This window comes from Theropithecus gelada, chromosome 3 (assembly GCF_003255815.1).
Source record: "Theropithecus gelada isolate Dixy chromosome 3, Tgel_1.0, whole genome shotgun sequence".
NCBI classification, from domain to species: Eukaryota; Metazoa; Chordata; class Mammalia; order Primates; family Cercopithecidae; genus Theropithecus; species Theropithecus gelada.
In genome coordinates this window covers 65,374,104-65,389,422 of record NC_037670.1, presented here as the reverse complement: position 1 = coordinate 65,389,422, position 15,319 = coordinate 65,374,104, and the positions used below count along the sequence as shown (strand labels likewise).

General features: G+C 43.4%; 1 long non-coding RNA gene across 1 annotated transcript; it reads left to right on the top strand.

The window, feature by feature from the left end:
• The first annotated feature begins 9,362 nt into the window (after positions 1 to 9,362).
• On the top strand, positions 9,363 to 14,973 carry LOC112621804. The gene is made up of 3 exons (XR_003118775.1): positions 9,363 to 9,401; positions 11,244 to 11,449; positions 14,029 to 14,973. It is a non-coding gene; the product is annotated as an uncharacterized LOC112621804 (long non-coding RNA).
• Positions 14,974 to 15,319: the final 346 nt, after the last annotated feature.

The following is a 15,319-nucleotide window of genomic DNA, read 5'->3' as shown; positions in this document are numbered from 1 at the left end:
GAAAGAACACGTGGTCCTGGGGAGGACAGTGATGAGGACAGGGTAAACTCCTGTGTGCCTACCAAGAACCTCTAGGGATCTCTAGGTCACAGAAAGCTGCCCTCTACCTCAGATGAGAAGTGTCCTCCCTGGAGGAGGCTCTGCTCATGAGGTGGTGTGGCTGATGGGCCCAGGCGACGCCAGACTCTCTTGCTGTAGATACCAACCCAGATCTACTGGGGAAATGTACAAGCAGAATTGGCAAGAAAATTAGGTGCTCTTTCCTCCAGGAACTTATATAACAGGCTGGGAACAGTGGGGATAACTTGGGGTTCTGGTGGGAAATGGAAGCCATGCACATCCCTTTCCCACGGAAGGAGAAGGAATCCTCCACCCCTGCTTTGTGTCAGCGAGCCACAGAGGTGCCAGCCGGCCGCTCCTCTACCACCTCTGTGTGATAGGAGCCACTTCAGATCCACATTCAATGGTAACAACCAAAATGAACAAGTTGATTGGAACTACAGGACTCTACTTCATTTCTTTTCCTAGAAAGGATTTGATTTCATGTTTATTTTTTTCTCAATTTTTTTGTTTCAAAGCTTATAAAAACATTGAGAGGCTAATACATGAATACCTATATAAACGTCACCTGATTCACCAAATGTGAATGTTTTGCCACATTTGTGCTCTCTCTCTCAATCTCTTTCTCTATGTCTCCATCATATATATTTATACATATTTTTACTGAGAGATAATAATTGTACATATTTCTGAGCTACATGTAATATTTTGCCACATGTATATACAACGTGTAATAATCAAATCACACTAATCAGGATATTCTTCACTTCAAACATTTATATTTCTTTGTGTTGGGAGCATTTCAGATCCGCACTCTAGCTATTTTGATACGTATTATAAATTATCGCTAACTGTAGTCACTCTACTGTGTGATCAAACACTAGAACTTACTTCTTCTTCTACTGTATTTTTGTACTCATTAACTGACCTCTCTTCATCTTCCCCCTCCCACTACGCTTTCCAACCTCTAGTAACCCCCATTCTACGCTCTATCCCCGTGAGATTCACTATTTGTTTTTTGTTTTTTGTTTTTTGAGATGGAGTCTTGCATGTTGCCCAGGCTGGAGTGCAGTGGCACAATCTCGTCTCACTGCAACCTCCGCCTCCCATGTTCAAGCAATTCTCCTGTCTTGGCCTCCCGAGTAGCTGGGATTACAGGTGCCCATCACCATGCCCAGCTAATTTTATTATTTTTAGTAGCAACGGGGGTTTCATCATGTTGGCCAGGCTGGTCTTGAACTCCTGACCTCGAGTGATCTGCCCACCTCGGCTTCCCAAAGTGCTGGGATTACAGGCGTGAGCCACAACGCCTGGCCGAGATCCACTTTTTTAACTCCTACATATGAGTGAGAACATGCAATATTTGTCTTTTCGGGTCTGATTTATTTCATTTAACATAATGATCTCCAGTTCCATCTGTGCTGCCACAAATGACAGAATTCAATTCTTTATAATGGCTGAATAATATCCCCTTCTGCATATACACCACATTTTATTTATCCATTCATCTGTGGATGGACATTTCAGTTGATTCTCTATCTTGGCTGTTGTGAACAGTGCGACAATAAACATGGGAGTGCAGATACACCTTTGATATTCTGATTTCCTTTCTTTTGAATATATACCTAGCAGTGGGATTGCTGGATCATATAGTAGTTCTATTTTTAGTTTTTGGAGCAACCTTCATACAGTTTTCCATAGTGGCTGTACGAATGTACATTCCCACCGACAGTGTACTAGTGTCCCTCCTCTGCATCCTTGCCAGTATCTATTATTTTTTGTCTTTTTGTTAACAGACACTTTTAAAAATTTTTATTTATTTTATTTATTTATTTTTTGAGACGGAATCTCACTCTTTCACCCAGTGCAATGGAGTGCAATGGCATGGTCTTGGTTCACTGCAACCTCCACCTCCCAGGTTCAAGCAATCCTCCTGCCTCAGCCTCCCAAGTAGCTGGGATTACAGGCATCCACCACCATGCTCGGCTAATTTTTGTATTTTCAGTAGAGATGGGGTTTCACTATGTTGGGCAGGCTGGTCTTGAACTCCTGACCTCAGGTGATCCACCCACCTCAGCCTCCCAAAGTGCTGAGATTACAGGCGTGAGCAACCATGCCAGGCGGATAACAGCCATTTTAACAGGGCTGGGCAGATATCTCAACATGGTTTTGATTTGTGTTTCCCTGACGATTAGGGATATGAAGCCTTTTTCCACATGTGTTTTGGCCACTTGTATATCTTCTTTTGAGAAATGTCTATTCAGATCTTTTGCCCATTTTTCAACCAGATTTTTTAAAATGTATTTTTTGTTTTATTTTTTCTGCTATTTGAGTTGTTTGAGCTCCTTATATATTCTGGTTATTAATCCCTTGTCAGATGAGAAGTCTGCAAATATTTTTTCCAATTCCGTAAGTTGTCTTTTCACTTTGTTGATGTTTCCTTTGCTGTGCAGAAGCTTTTGGCTTGATATAATTTCATTGGTCTACTTTCAATTTTGTTGCCTGTGCTTTTGAGGTCTTAACTAAAAAATGTTTGCCCCGACCAATGTCCTGAAGCATTTGCCTGTATATACATGCATATTTTTGAACCATTTAAAAACAGTGGCAGACATCATAACATGATGCCTCGCCAAGAACATTCTGCTATATGACACGGAGCCATTATTATGCTTAATAAGAAACTTACTATTGATTCAAATGTTTTCCTTTGTCCCCAAAATGTCTCTTACAGATGTTTTTTTTTAGACAGAGTCTGGCTCCGTTGCCTAGACTGGAGTGCAGTGGCATAGTCTCAGCTCACTGCAACCTCTGCTTCCCAGATTCAAACAATTCAGCCCTCTGCGTAGCTGGGATAACAGGCATGTGCCACCATGCTTGGCTAATATTTGTATTTTAGTAGAGATGGAGTTTCGCCATGTTGGCCAGGCTGATCTCGAACTCCTGACCTCAGGTTATCCTCCCGCCTCAGCCTCCCAAAGTGCTGGGATTACAGGCGTGAGCCACTGTGCCTGGCCTTCTTATAGATTTTTAAAATACAAAATCCAATCAAGTATCTTACATTGCATTTGATTGTCATGTCCCTTTAATCTAGAACAATCTTCTCTATATTTCTGTTTTTCACTATTTTGTTTTTGTTTTTGAGACGGAGTCTCACTCTGTCACCCAGGCTGGAGTGCAGCAGCATGATCTTGGTTCACCGAAACCTGTGCCTCCTGGGTTCAAGCGATTCTCCTGCCTCAGCCTCCCGAGTAGCTGGGACTACAGGTACCCACCACCACGCCCAGCTACTTTTTGTATTTTTTAGTAGAGACAGGGTTTTGCCATATTGACCAGACTGGTCTTGAACTCCTGACCTCAAGTGATCCTCCCACCTTGGCCTCCCAAAGTGCTGGGATTATAGGCGTGAACCACCTTGCCAGGCCCATGATTCTGTTTTTAAACAGTAAAATTTTAAGCTAGTAAGGAGATCATTTATGGAGAAATCAACTATGTGCCAGGAGTTTTGCGTATCTTAGCACAATTTTAATGGTATATTTTGACATTTGTTTTCCAATTACCTACCTCACAAGAGGTAGGACCCATCAGGGCAAGAGTTATGGCGAAGAATAAACTAAACTCAGACCCTAAACTCAGTCCCTACCTTGGTGCTTACTTACCAGGCGGTAAAGACTCCTTGTTGTAAGAATGATTTCAGTTGATTCCTATAAGTGATATACTACTATCTGATTTCCAGGGTGTGGTGGGGAGTACCAGATTTACCCAAAGTGCTAAGAACTGGTAAAATAGGGATTCATATCAGGACCTCTGATTACAAGCCTGAATCTGTTCAACTTGAAGGCAGCCCATCTTCTCAGAACTTTCGTTTCCCCACAGGGAGATTAAGGTATTAAACTATCTCACCATGAAGATGTATCGCAGTTCTTGATGTGCTGAAAGTCTGAGCATTCAGGAGCTCCAGTGGGATCAGGTCCTTAAAGCAGCATGGCCTAGAAAAGAACATGTCCAGACCCTGGCCTCCCATCCCAGCGCTAGCGTTTGCTGTCCGTGGTCATGGGCAAGATGGTAAACCTCACGTGGGAAGAGTGAACAGTATCTACCTAGTGGAGATGAAGGAGGAGAAAATGATGCCAAACAACCAGCATGATGCCCTGTTCAGGATGCCCGAAGTGCCTGATGAATGAGGTGGAGATGGGGGAGCCGTAGCCTATGAGGGCAAAGGGCAGAGCAGGCGAGGATGGAGCAGAAGTGACATCAGAAGAGTTAGGAAACAGCCAACACTTTCTGCTCAGTGAGAGCTCTTATTTCTTATTTTAAAAAATATTTCCAAAAACGAAGGCAAATGCCCTGCCTCCTGTTATGTGCTTTGGCCTTTGTTCCTCCTGGGGGCTTGCTGCCTCTGGCGTTCAGGGTATCTGAAGAGTTCAGACAGCATCATTCAGAGCCAGTAGAGGACCCCAGATGTGACCCTGGAGCTCCACGCTGTAATTTGCCCACACCATGCCCTGCTCGCCAGCTTCAGTCTCCGCCCCAGACTGTGGCTCAGAAAATACATAACAAAAAGATACTTGGCATAGTTCTGGAATGACCAGGTGGAAAGTTGAAACAGACTGACGGACTGACTTTTTCAATTCTCGTTAAAGAATTAAATGGATCAGAATGTGTGTGTCTTCCAAGTTTCAGGCAAAATAAAATAGATTACTTTTAAAAGAAAAAATATTTTTGGTTGCTAAGGCCATATATCTAGATCAAAACCATCCTGGCTTCATAAACTTTAAATTATTTTAGATTTCAGAAAAACATGCTTCAGTCTGATGGTGAGAAAATGGGAATTTCACACGTGTGCCTAATGCTATAACAAACTATCTAGAGAGAAAACCGTAATGATTCCTCCTGAGAATGGAGGTGAATGAGACTTCTTTGAAAGTAAAACCTACAGTGAGTGTCCCCACTAGACGAAAGAGAAGCCCAAATATATACATATATATGTGTGTGTGTATATATGTATATGTGTGTGTATATATATGTGTGTGTGTGTATATATATATGCATATAATATGTATTTTTTTCTTTTTTTGAGACAGAGTCTTGCTCTGTCTCCCAGGCTGGAGTGCAGTGGAGCAATCTCGGCTCCACCTCCTGTGTTCAAGCAATTTCTCCCGCCTCAGCCTCCCAAGCAGCTGAGATTGCAGGCCTGCACCACCATGCCTGGCTAATTGTTTTGTATTTTTAGTAGAGACGGGTTTTGCCATGTTGGCCAGGCTGGTCTTGAACTCCTGACCTCAAATGATCCACTCACCTTGGCCTTCCAAAGTGCTGAGATTACAGGTGTGAGCCACCACGCCTGGCCACAGTATTTTTAAAGCCTGATTGGAGAGTTGACTGGGCAGGAAACCACCTGGATATGCCACTGTGAAACCTCAGGCGGAAAACAAGGTGGTTGAAGCAGGTGGAGGCAAATGGTGGGTGGCCGGCAGCAGGGGTTGCTTCACTGATTGGATGTCGGGGGAGAAAGTGGCCAAGGATGGGAAGTCCAGGACGAACCGGGACTCTGGCTTGAGTTGTTGGATGGATGGTTGGGCCAGTCGCTGTCATAGGAAACTCAAGAGTTAGGGGGACACTTTGGGGGAAGTTACTTAGTCTTTTGATACCTTAGCTTCCTCTGCTGTAAAATGAAGAAAACATCACATAGCTGACAGTTGAAATAAACATTGGAAAACTTTATAAAACATCTGAAAGTGCCAGGAATGGAGACTGTCATCAGAAATGCTTTTTCCCACTACGTGTCTCATGGCACTCCTGTTTGCCGGCGTGGCGGCTCCTCCCACAGCCAGGCACGCTCGCCCACACTGCACCAGAACATCTTGTTCCTGCAGGATGGCCCAGCCCTTCGCTAGCTGCCCTGCCGACCACGGGACCGATCACCATCACTCTCACCCACAAAGCTGCTGTTGGAATGCAGGCATTTTATAGTGTGTGGGAAGACAGTATTTTTACACTTTTCTCAGAAATTGGTCAAATTCTTTTTGCTCCCTGCTATTTTTCCCCTTCTCCCTCTCCCCTTTCCCTTTTCTTCATTCCAGCAATAGCTAGATCTCTACCACACTGGAGAAAGGACATGACAGTGGCAAAGCAAAACAGCAAACAAGCAACAACAAAACTCCTGAGCCTGGCTGGCTTTGATTTCCCAAAGCAAATCAATCAAGGAATTAAGAAGGCATGAGAAAAATAGAAACACACACACACAATCTTTACTACCTGTGGGGAGGATTGTGAGGGAAAAAGAAAAATATACCCCTCTGTACCCCCACGGGTTATGGAAAGAAGTGACAGAGGTGAGGAGTGTGTGTGAGAGAGACAGAGACATAGGGACAGAGACACAGATAGAGAGACAGAGACAGAGAGACAAAGACAGAGATAGACAGACAAAGACAGGAGAGACAGAGAGACAGAGAAAGACACAGAAATAGAAAGAGAGACAGAGCAGAGAGACACAGGCACAGACAGAAGTGTCTCCTGAGGTTGGGCCTCTGAGTCCTGCTCTCTGGGGAGTACTCTAGAAAAATGGCAAGATCTCAGGGACCTTGGTGTGTAGATGACAGATCGTCAAAGCAGGAGCTCTAGTCTTCGGCCAGATACATTGAAGCAGCCAAAGAGTCAAGGTTCCTTCTGGGCCGTGCCCTGGGGGTGAGGGGTGTAGGAAGTGCTGCAGCTGGGTTCGGTGTTCCTCTAGGGCTCAGGAGAAGTGACAGACAGAGAGCCCAGCAAGCACCCACAGCCTGAGCCTGGTGTGTCCATTGGTGTGACCAAGACCTATATAGAGAAAGGTGAAGGTGCACAATGAACTCAGACTTTATCTGAAAAGGGGTAAGATCCATTTCAACATTGGAAGTGGGGCTGATTTGAAAAAAATCTATTTTATGAGAATAAACTGATGATGAGATATATTCTATAGATACGGTTTTCCTTGACTTCTAAGAGAACAGATACACAGAAGGTAATTAGTGAGTTAGAGTTGTCTTTTGATTTTGAGAAAACGATACGACAATTTATATTTGTCATAGTCTTGCCTTCTTGCTCCACCAGGGGTCACAGCTGACCTTACACATTTCGGGGTGTGGACACAACTTTACCACTCTTCCAAGGACCAATGTAAAGCCATCCTTTGCTTACTGAAGACTCCCCCAACCAAATCCACGTGTTACCTGTGCCTCATCCATCACTGGTTAATTACTCTGATTTTAAAAAAAAACAAACAGTGATTTGATGTTTCCAAGGAGCTTCATTAGAATGAGAAAAAATTATATTTACCAAGGAAAGGAGGAAATGGTTGAATAAAAAATATGACAAGTAATTTAATTTTAGGTCAATGAATGCTGCACTGTGATTCAATTCTGACACATGAAACAAATAATGAGATGATCAAGCCCTCTTCTTCCTTGCAGAAACCCGCTAATCCATATGAATGGTCTGTTGTTCACGAGCATCTGGTTCCCTTAATGACCTGCGGCCTGTTTACTCCATGGGGAGAATCTGGTCCTCAGAGCAGCTTTAGGGTCCACGCACATTACTGGACATCCACAATGCATCACAGAGTGTGGTGCAGCAATATGCCACGTGAGGATTTTTTAATCCTCAAAAAGTTGGGTGAAGAGGATAAGGTTTTTCGTATAAGACTACAGGCTTCAAAAGGTTGGAAAAAGAGCACATTTAGAGAGTCCCAGAGCTGGGATTTGAACCCCTGTGCTTCTGAATCTAAATTGCAAGTTCTTCCCACCATGCTCATGGTGACCTCTAGAAGGCGTTAGTGAGGTGGAGATGTACCCGGTAATCCTGCCAGTGTATCTGTGCACTGAGTCTCTATTGCTAGCTGTCCTTCTTGGCATCTTATTCAACAATAGCTACTATAAGGGGAGAAATAGTCTTATATTTTGCGAAAGAACTCATATGGCCAATTCATATATGGCCAGTTTACTTAAGAATGAAATATTGACTGGGCACAGTCGCGCATGCCTGTAATCCCAGCACTTTGGGAGGCTGAGGTGGGTGGATCACCTGAGGTCAGGAATTTGAGACCAGCCTGGCCAACATGGCAAAACCTCGTCTCTACTAAAAATACAAAAATTAGCCAGGTGTGGTAGCAGGCACCTAAAATCCTAGCTACTTGGGAGGCTGAGGCAGAAGAATCGCTTGAACCCAGGGGACGGAGGTTGCAGTGAGCCAAGATTGTGCCACTGCACTCCAGGTTGGATGGAGAAAAAAAAAAAGAATGAATTACCAGGCTCTAAAAACTTATCAGATTTTTTTTTTTTTTTTTAAGACACACTTGATGCTAAGGAAATTGCAACAACACAATGTCCTAATATACTGTTGATAAGATTAAATTTTTTTTTTAATTTTTAATTTTTGTGGGTACACGGTAGGGGTATATATTTATGGGGTACATGAGATGTTTTCATACAAGCATGCTATATGAAATAGGCACATCATGAAGAATGGGGTATCCATACCCTCAAGCATTTGTTCTTTGTGGTATAAACAATCCAATTATACTCTTTTAGTTATTTTTAAATGTACAATCAAATTATTATTGACTATAGTCTCCCTGTTGTGCTATCAAATAGTAGGTCTTATTCATTCTTTTATTTATTTTTTTTTTGGTACCCATGAACCATTCCCACCTCATCTCCCCAGTCCTCTACTACCCTTCTCAGCCTCTGGTAACCATCCTTCCTGTTCTCTACGTCCATGATTTCAATTGTTTTGATTTTTAGATCCCACAAATAAGTGAGAACATGTGATGTTTGTCTTTCTGTGCATGGCTTATTTCACTTAACATAATGTCCTCCAATTTCGTTCCATCCATGTTGTTGCAAATGACAGGATCTCATTATTTTTGTAGCTGAATAGTACTCCATTGTGTATATGTACCACAGTTTCCTTATCTGTCCATCTGTTGATGGACTGCTAATTTGCTTCCAAATCTTAGCTCTTGTCAACGGTGCTGCAATAAACATGGGAGTGCAGATATCTCTTCAATATACTGATTTCCTTCCTTTTGGGTATAGACCCAGCAGTGAGATTGCTGGATCATAGGGTAGCTCTATTTTTAGTTTTTTGAGGAACCTCCACACTGTTCTCCATAGTGGTTGTACTAATTTACATCCCTACTAACAATATACTAGTGTTCCCTTTTCTCCACGTCCTCACCAGCATTTGTTATTGCCTGTCTTTTGGATAAAAGCCATTTTAACTGGGGTGAGATATCTCATTGTAGTTTTAATTTGCATTTCTCTGATGATCAGTGATCATGAGCACCTTTTCATATGCCTGTTTGCCAATTTGTAAGTCTTCTTTTGAGAAATATCTATTCATTTCTGATTTTTGATTTGGATTACTAGATTTTGATTTTTGATTGGATTATTAGATTTTTTTTCCTGTTGAGTTGCTTGAGCTCCTTATATATTCTGGTTATTAATTCCTTGTCAGATGGGTAGTTTGCAAATATATTCTCCCATTCTGTGGGTTGTTTCTTCACTTTAAGAAGATCGTTAATTGCCTTAATCATTCTAAAAAGTGATTTGGCAAATAAGTGTTGAATTGTGTCCCCCAAAATGTCTGTGTCCAAATCCTAATCCCTTAGTTCCTCAGAATGCAACTGCATTTGGAAACAGGTTTTTGAAGATGTGATTAAGTTCAAATGAGGTCATACTAAAGTAGAGTGGGCATCTAATCCAATATGACCAGTGTTCTTATAAAGAAGGGGAGATTTGACCAGGCGTGGTGGCTCATACCTGTAATCCCAGCACTTTGGGAGGCCGAGGTGGGTGGATCACGTGAAGTCAGGAGTTCAAGACCAGCCTGGCCAACATGGAGAAACCCCATCTCTACTAAAAATTCAAGGAAAAAAATAGCTTGGTGTGGCGCTGAACACCTGTAATCCCAGCTACTTGGGAGGCTAAGGCAGCAGAACCACTTGAACCCCGGAGGCAGAGGTTGCAGTGAGCTGAGATCGCGCCATTGCACTCCAGGCTAGGCAACAAGAGTGAAACTCCATCCCGAAAAATAATAATAATAAATACATAAAAATAACAAAAAGGGTAAATTTGAACCCAGACCTGCCTAGAGGGAAGACGATGTGAAGAGACACAGGGAGAAGATGGTTGTCCTCAAACCAAGGAGAGAGGCCTGCAACAGATTCTCCTTCAGCCTTTAGAAGGAGCAACCCTGCCAACACCTTGTTCTTAGACTCCTGTCCTCCAGAAATTGTGAGACAATACAGTTTTGTTGTTTAAGGCAACCAATTTGTGTAACTTAGTTCTGGCAGCCCAAGCAAACCAATACAACAAAATACACACTGTATTGAGAACCTTAACATTGGCAATACCATTTGGCACAGGAACACCTTGCCTTTGGTTGCCACCTAAGAAATCATGCATATTGACATGGAATTACACAAAAAGTATATTTAGCTAGTTTTTCTTCAACATGCTATTGCAAGAGGACAATTCAAAAATCCTCCCAACTCCCAGCTGATTTCTGAAAGTTCTCTGGGAGCCTGCGCATCAGCCATCAAAACACAGCTTGTCATCTTTTTCTTTCCCTTTGGCCTCCTTTAGTGAAGTCAGCTGCCTGAGGCTGGGCAGAGGTGCCCGGCACTCCCTCTGGTTTGCGGGGGCGGTGTCACGCTTATTCTACTGGATATCACTGTTCCTGGGCCCTGCCACCACTCTCAGCCCTGGTGCTATGGATTCTGTTCATGAGAGGGGCTGAAGCCGAGCCTCCCTCTCAGGCCCAGATCTGAGTCTACAGGTCAGCTGGGGCTGGGGCCTCGCAGTAGCAGGTGGTGATAGAGGATATGTCATCATCGAAGTCACTGAGGACACTGGTTCTCATAGCCCAGCCTCTGTGCCTGGACCTCAGTTGTAGGCCTGGCCCCCTTGTGCTCTCCCTGATGAGAATCTCCAGGCCTTGAGCTACCTGACTCTTCCCAGTTGGCCAGACATGTCCCAGTGAATGATCATCATCCTGCTCGCATCTCATAGCCAGCCGATCAGTCTGTTCACCCTCCACCTACTCAAGTACAGAGTGGTACATCCCAAGCAACAATCGCATGAGAAATTCCACCACTTGGGGAGGGCAGACCTGGGACAGACTTCTTTCATTTTCTGATCTGCTTTTGCCAGATGTCCTCTGTAGCAAGAGGCAGGACAAACAGTGAGGACTCCACCAACACTCACCGGGTGACCCCTTTGCTTTGGAAACTCACTCAGGGTGAAAGGAATTCCGATTTCAAATGGCATCTCTTTGTGTGGCCTGTTTGAGGCACCACACAGAGCTTGCTGCAGCAGCTCTGTTGACCGCTGACCCTTGGCCTGCTAACTGAAACAAGGTGAGTATTTCTAAGGCTGTCCTGGCCAAGGGAGGACCAGAGAATAAATGTGGACCTATTTACATTCTCTTTTCCCTGAAGGTGATAAATGGCTTCCCCCATCCAAACCAGGTCCCTCTAGGGCTTTTATTTGCTATTCTGGTTTTAAAAGGCAGGCAGAGAATGTATTGAGTATCTTTCAACTGTTTACTAGCAGAAGGGAAAAGATCAGATTACCAGCTCAGAGTGATTCATCTTTTCTCCCAAATCAAAGCCATATGCACACAGAGTCTGTGTACACATTAGTTCATTTCATTCATTCATCTGGGTCAGGAGAGGGAGATCAGGGACAAAGGCCCTGCAGAAAGAGATGGAGGCATCAGGTCACAGACAGTGAGCAGCACGGGTCTTTTCTCTGCCTTCACATTAGGACTTTAATGTTGTTTTTTGTTTGTTTGTTTTGTTTTGTTTTGTTTTTAAAAAAAACAAAACTGTCTCTGATTTCTTGTCAGGTCACTTAATGATTTCTTTTCCCCAGGTTTCTGGTATAGGGGATGTTTTAATTTGAGAGAAGTTTCCACCTACAAAAATGCATTATTTGTCTGGGTGCGGTGGCTCACACCTGTAATTCCAGCACTTTGGGATGCTGAGGTGGGTGGATCACGAGGTCAAGAGATCGAGACCATCCTGACCAACATCGTGAAACCCTGTTTCTACTAAAAATACAAAAATTAGCTGGACGTGGTGGTGCATGCCTGTAGTCCCAGCTACTCGGGAGGCTGAAGCAGGAGAATCTCTTAAACCCGGGAGGTGGAGGTTGCAGTGAGTCGAGATCACGCCACTGCACTCTAGCCTGGTGACAGAGCGAGACTCTGTCTCCAAAAAACAAAAAAACATATTTATAACTTTGGAAACATTAAGCCTCCAACTATGAGAACCAAGATTCATTTTTTTTTTTTTTTTTTGAGACGGAGTCTTGCTCTGTCACCCCAGCTGGAGTGCAGTGGCCGGATCTCTGCTCACTGCAAGCTCCACCTCCCGGGTTCCCGCCATTCTCCTGCCTCAGCCTCCGAGTAGCTGGGACTACAGGCGCCGCCACCACGCCCAGCTAATTTTTTTGTATTTTTTAGTAGAGACGGGGTTTCACCGTGTTAGTCAGGATGGTCTTGATCTCCTGACCTCGTGATCCGCCCGTCTCGGCCTCCCAAAGTGCTGGGATTACAGGCTTGAGCCACCGCGCCCGGCCCCAAGATTCATATTTAAAGGGAAATGTGAGGTAATTCTGTGAATCTTAGACAGACTGATGGTACAAAATGGGAAGCTCCATCATCACCGATATTCTGAAATTATGGATGACTTCAAATATCCAGAAAAGCATAAAAACAACATAATGAACACCTATATTCTCACGCACAAAACTGTAACATTTTGGCAGATTTGCGTCAGTTTTATTTTTTCCCCTTAAGAAACAACACACACAAGGATCATGGAAGCCCCTCCATGTTTCCCACCCTGTCCTTAAACTGATGTTTTTCATTCCCAGAATGACACTATATTAATACTACAGATGAATGGCTCCATAAACTGTATATAGCAAAGTACTGAACTTTTGTTGATTACATCACTCTCTAACAAGCTTTTTTCACTGAACATTATGTTTTTGCAATTTAATAATGCCAACAGATATAGGTACATTCATTTAACTAGTGTATTGCATTTCATTTTGTTACCAAACCGAACTGGGGACACTCATCCTGGCATAGCAAAGCCAAACACTGACAGTGGGATTTGCAGTGAAAAAAAGTGAGGCATGTATAACAGGCACCAAGCAAGAAGAACCAGATAGCTCACGCTTAGGACCTAAACTCCCGAATGCCTTGAGTGTAAGGGTTTCTAAAGGTGAGAGGGCAGAAGTTACAGGCAAAGTCATAAATCAATACATGGAGGTCTTACATTGGTTTGGCAAAAAATGGTGGGATATCTTGAAGTGTGGGGCGAGGCACAGGTCTTGGGTAGATTCAAAGATTTTCTGATTTGCGAACTGGTTAAGGGAGTGAAACTTTGTCTAAAGACTAGGGGTCTGCAGAAAGGAATGCTGAGCTCTGACCTGTAGGCATGACTTCCTCCAGGCTGCTCAGGAAGAAATTCAGAGCAAAAAATGGCAGTCAGAGTTCAGTCCCCAGTTCCTCTGTTAAGGTCTATGTGCCAACAAATGTCATTTTCCATTTGGTGGGAGTCCAGGTTTCTTGAAAATAACTCAAGGATATATATTAAGATGTTGTCTTTAGTTTCTATGGGGAACCAAACATTTGGTGGCTCTAACTTCCTTGGCTATTGTCTTCAGCTATTGTTACCTTCTTGCTTATCAGGTTGCTCACTTACTCCTCAGGGCTAGCTAGGTGCCTGGAATTTCCCTCAAAGGAACTCAAGATTTTTCTTTATTTCCTTGCTTGGTTGGGAGGGTAGTAGGCCCCTCAAAGGGATTCCTCCTCTGTCTCCATTTCACGTGAATCATACAATTTAATCATGATGATAATGGATATTTGGGTGGCTTCTGTCATGAACTGTGAAGAGGCTGAGATTTCACTCACTACTTACAGATTCAAAAGTGAGGCTGCTGCCCCAGTTTCATGGATGCTGGCAGAAGACTGAAGATTTCTGAATCAGAGACAAAAGATTTCACTTATTATTCACAGATAAAGCAATGGCCAGTGTCAGTGTATTTGCACTGGTGCCCCAAGCCCTGATACCCACGGGGTTATGCAGAGACCCCATGACTCCCGCACATGCACTGGGTCAAGTCACAGTGGAGGACCGCTGAGCTAGGGCACCGTGTGGGCCCACAGCAGGCAGTAGGCAAGCCCTCTCCTTTGAGGTTCCTCCCTGCAACTACGACCCTGAAAAATGGATCCGGTAAAGAAGAGTCAAGGCTTTACAGTCTTGGTGCACCCAGTAAGACCTGTAGGAGAACAGTAAGCCTGTGGAGGACTATTTCTTCCAACAGTTTCCAAGTGTTCGCTCTTACAGATGTATAAACAATACTGCCATTTGTCTCCTTGCACAGTACATCTAAGAAGCAGATTTGCTTCTTGCCAAATTGTTTCCCTCAGTGATTTCAAGAACTGACAATTCCCAGGCGCATATAGGAATTTTCTTGCATCTTCATTTCCTGACTAACTCTTGTGTTGTCAGACACTTTCATTTGTGCTAAGCTGATAAGTGTCAAACGATGATGCAGGCTATTCATTATGTGCGTCCTTGATTACTGATGAGTTTGAGCAATTGTCATTTGTTGGATTGATTGTTCAATTTCCTCTTCTGTCCTTGGCCTTTTCACATATTTTGCTTTTTTTGGTAAGTGTGTCCTTTTCAAACTGATTTTTTTGGTGTTTTTTGTATATCCTGTGTACTAATTCTTTGTCATTTATATGCATTCATAATATCTCCTTTCACTCTATGGCTTGTCTTCTCAATTTGTTTTTGGGTTTTTGTTTCAGAGACAATTTTATAAACTTTAAATAATAAAGTTTATTTATTTTTAATTATTCTGATTTTGCTTTTGCAACTTGTTTAAGAAACCCTGTCCTACTTATAAATAAGGCCATAATTATTTCTCTTATTTTATTTATTTATTTATTTTGAGACAGAGTCTCGCTCTGTTGCCCAAGCTGGAGTGCAGTGGTGCGATCTCGGCTCACTGCAGCCTCCGCCTCCCAGGTTCAAGCGACTCTCCTGCCTCAGCCTCCTGAGTAGCTGGGACCACAGGCGTGCACCACCATGCCTGGCTAATTTTGTATTTTTGGTAGAGATGGGGTTTCACCATGTTGGCCAGGATGGTCTCAATCTCCTGAACTTGTGATCCACCCGCCTCAGCCTCCCAAAGTGCCTTAT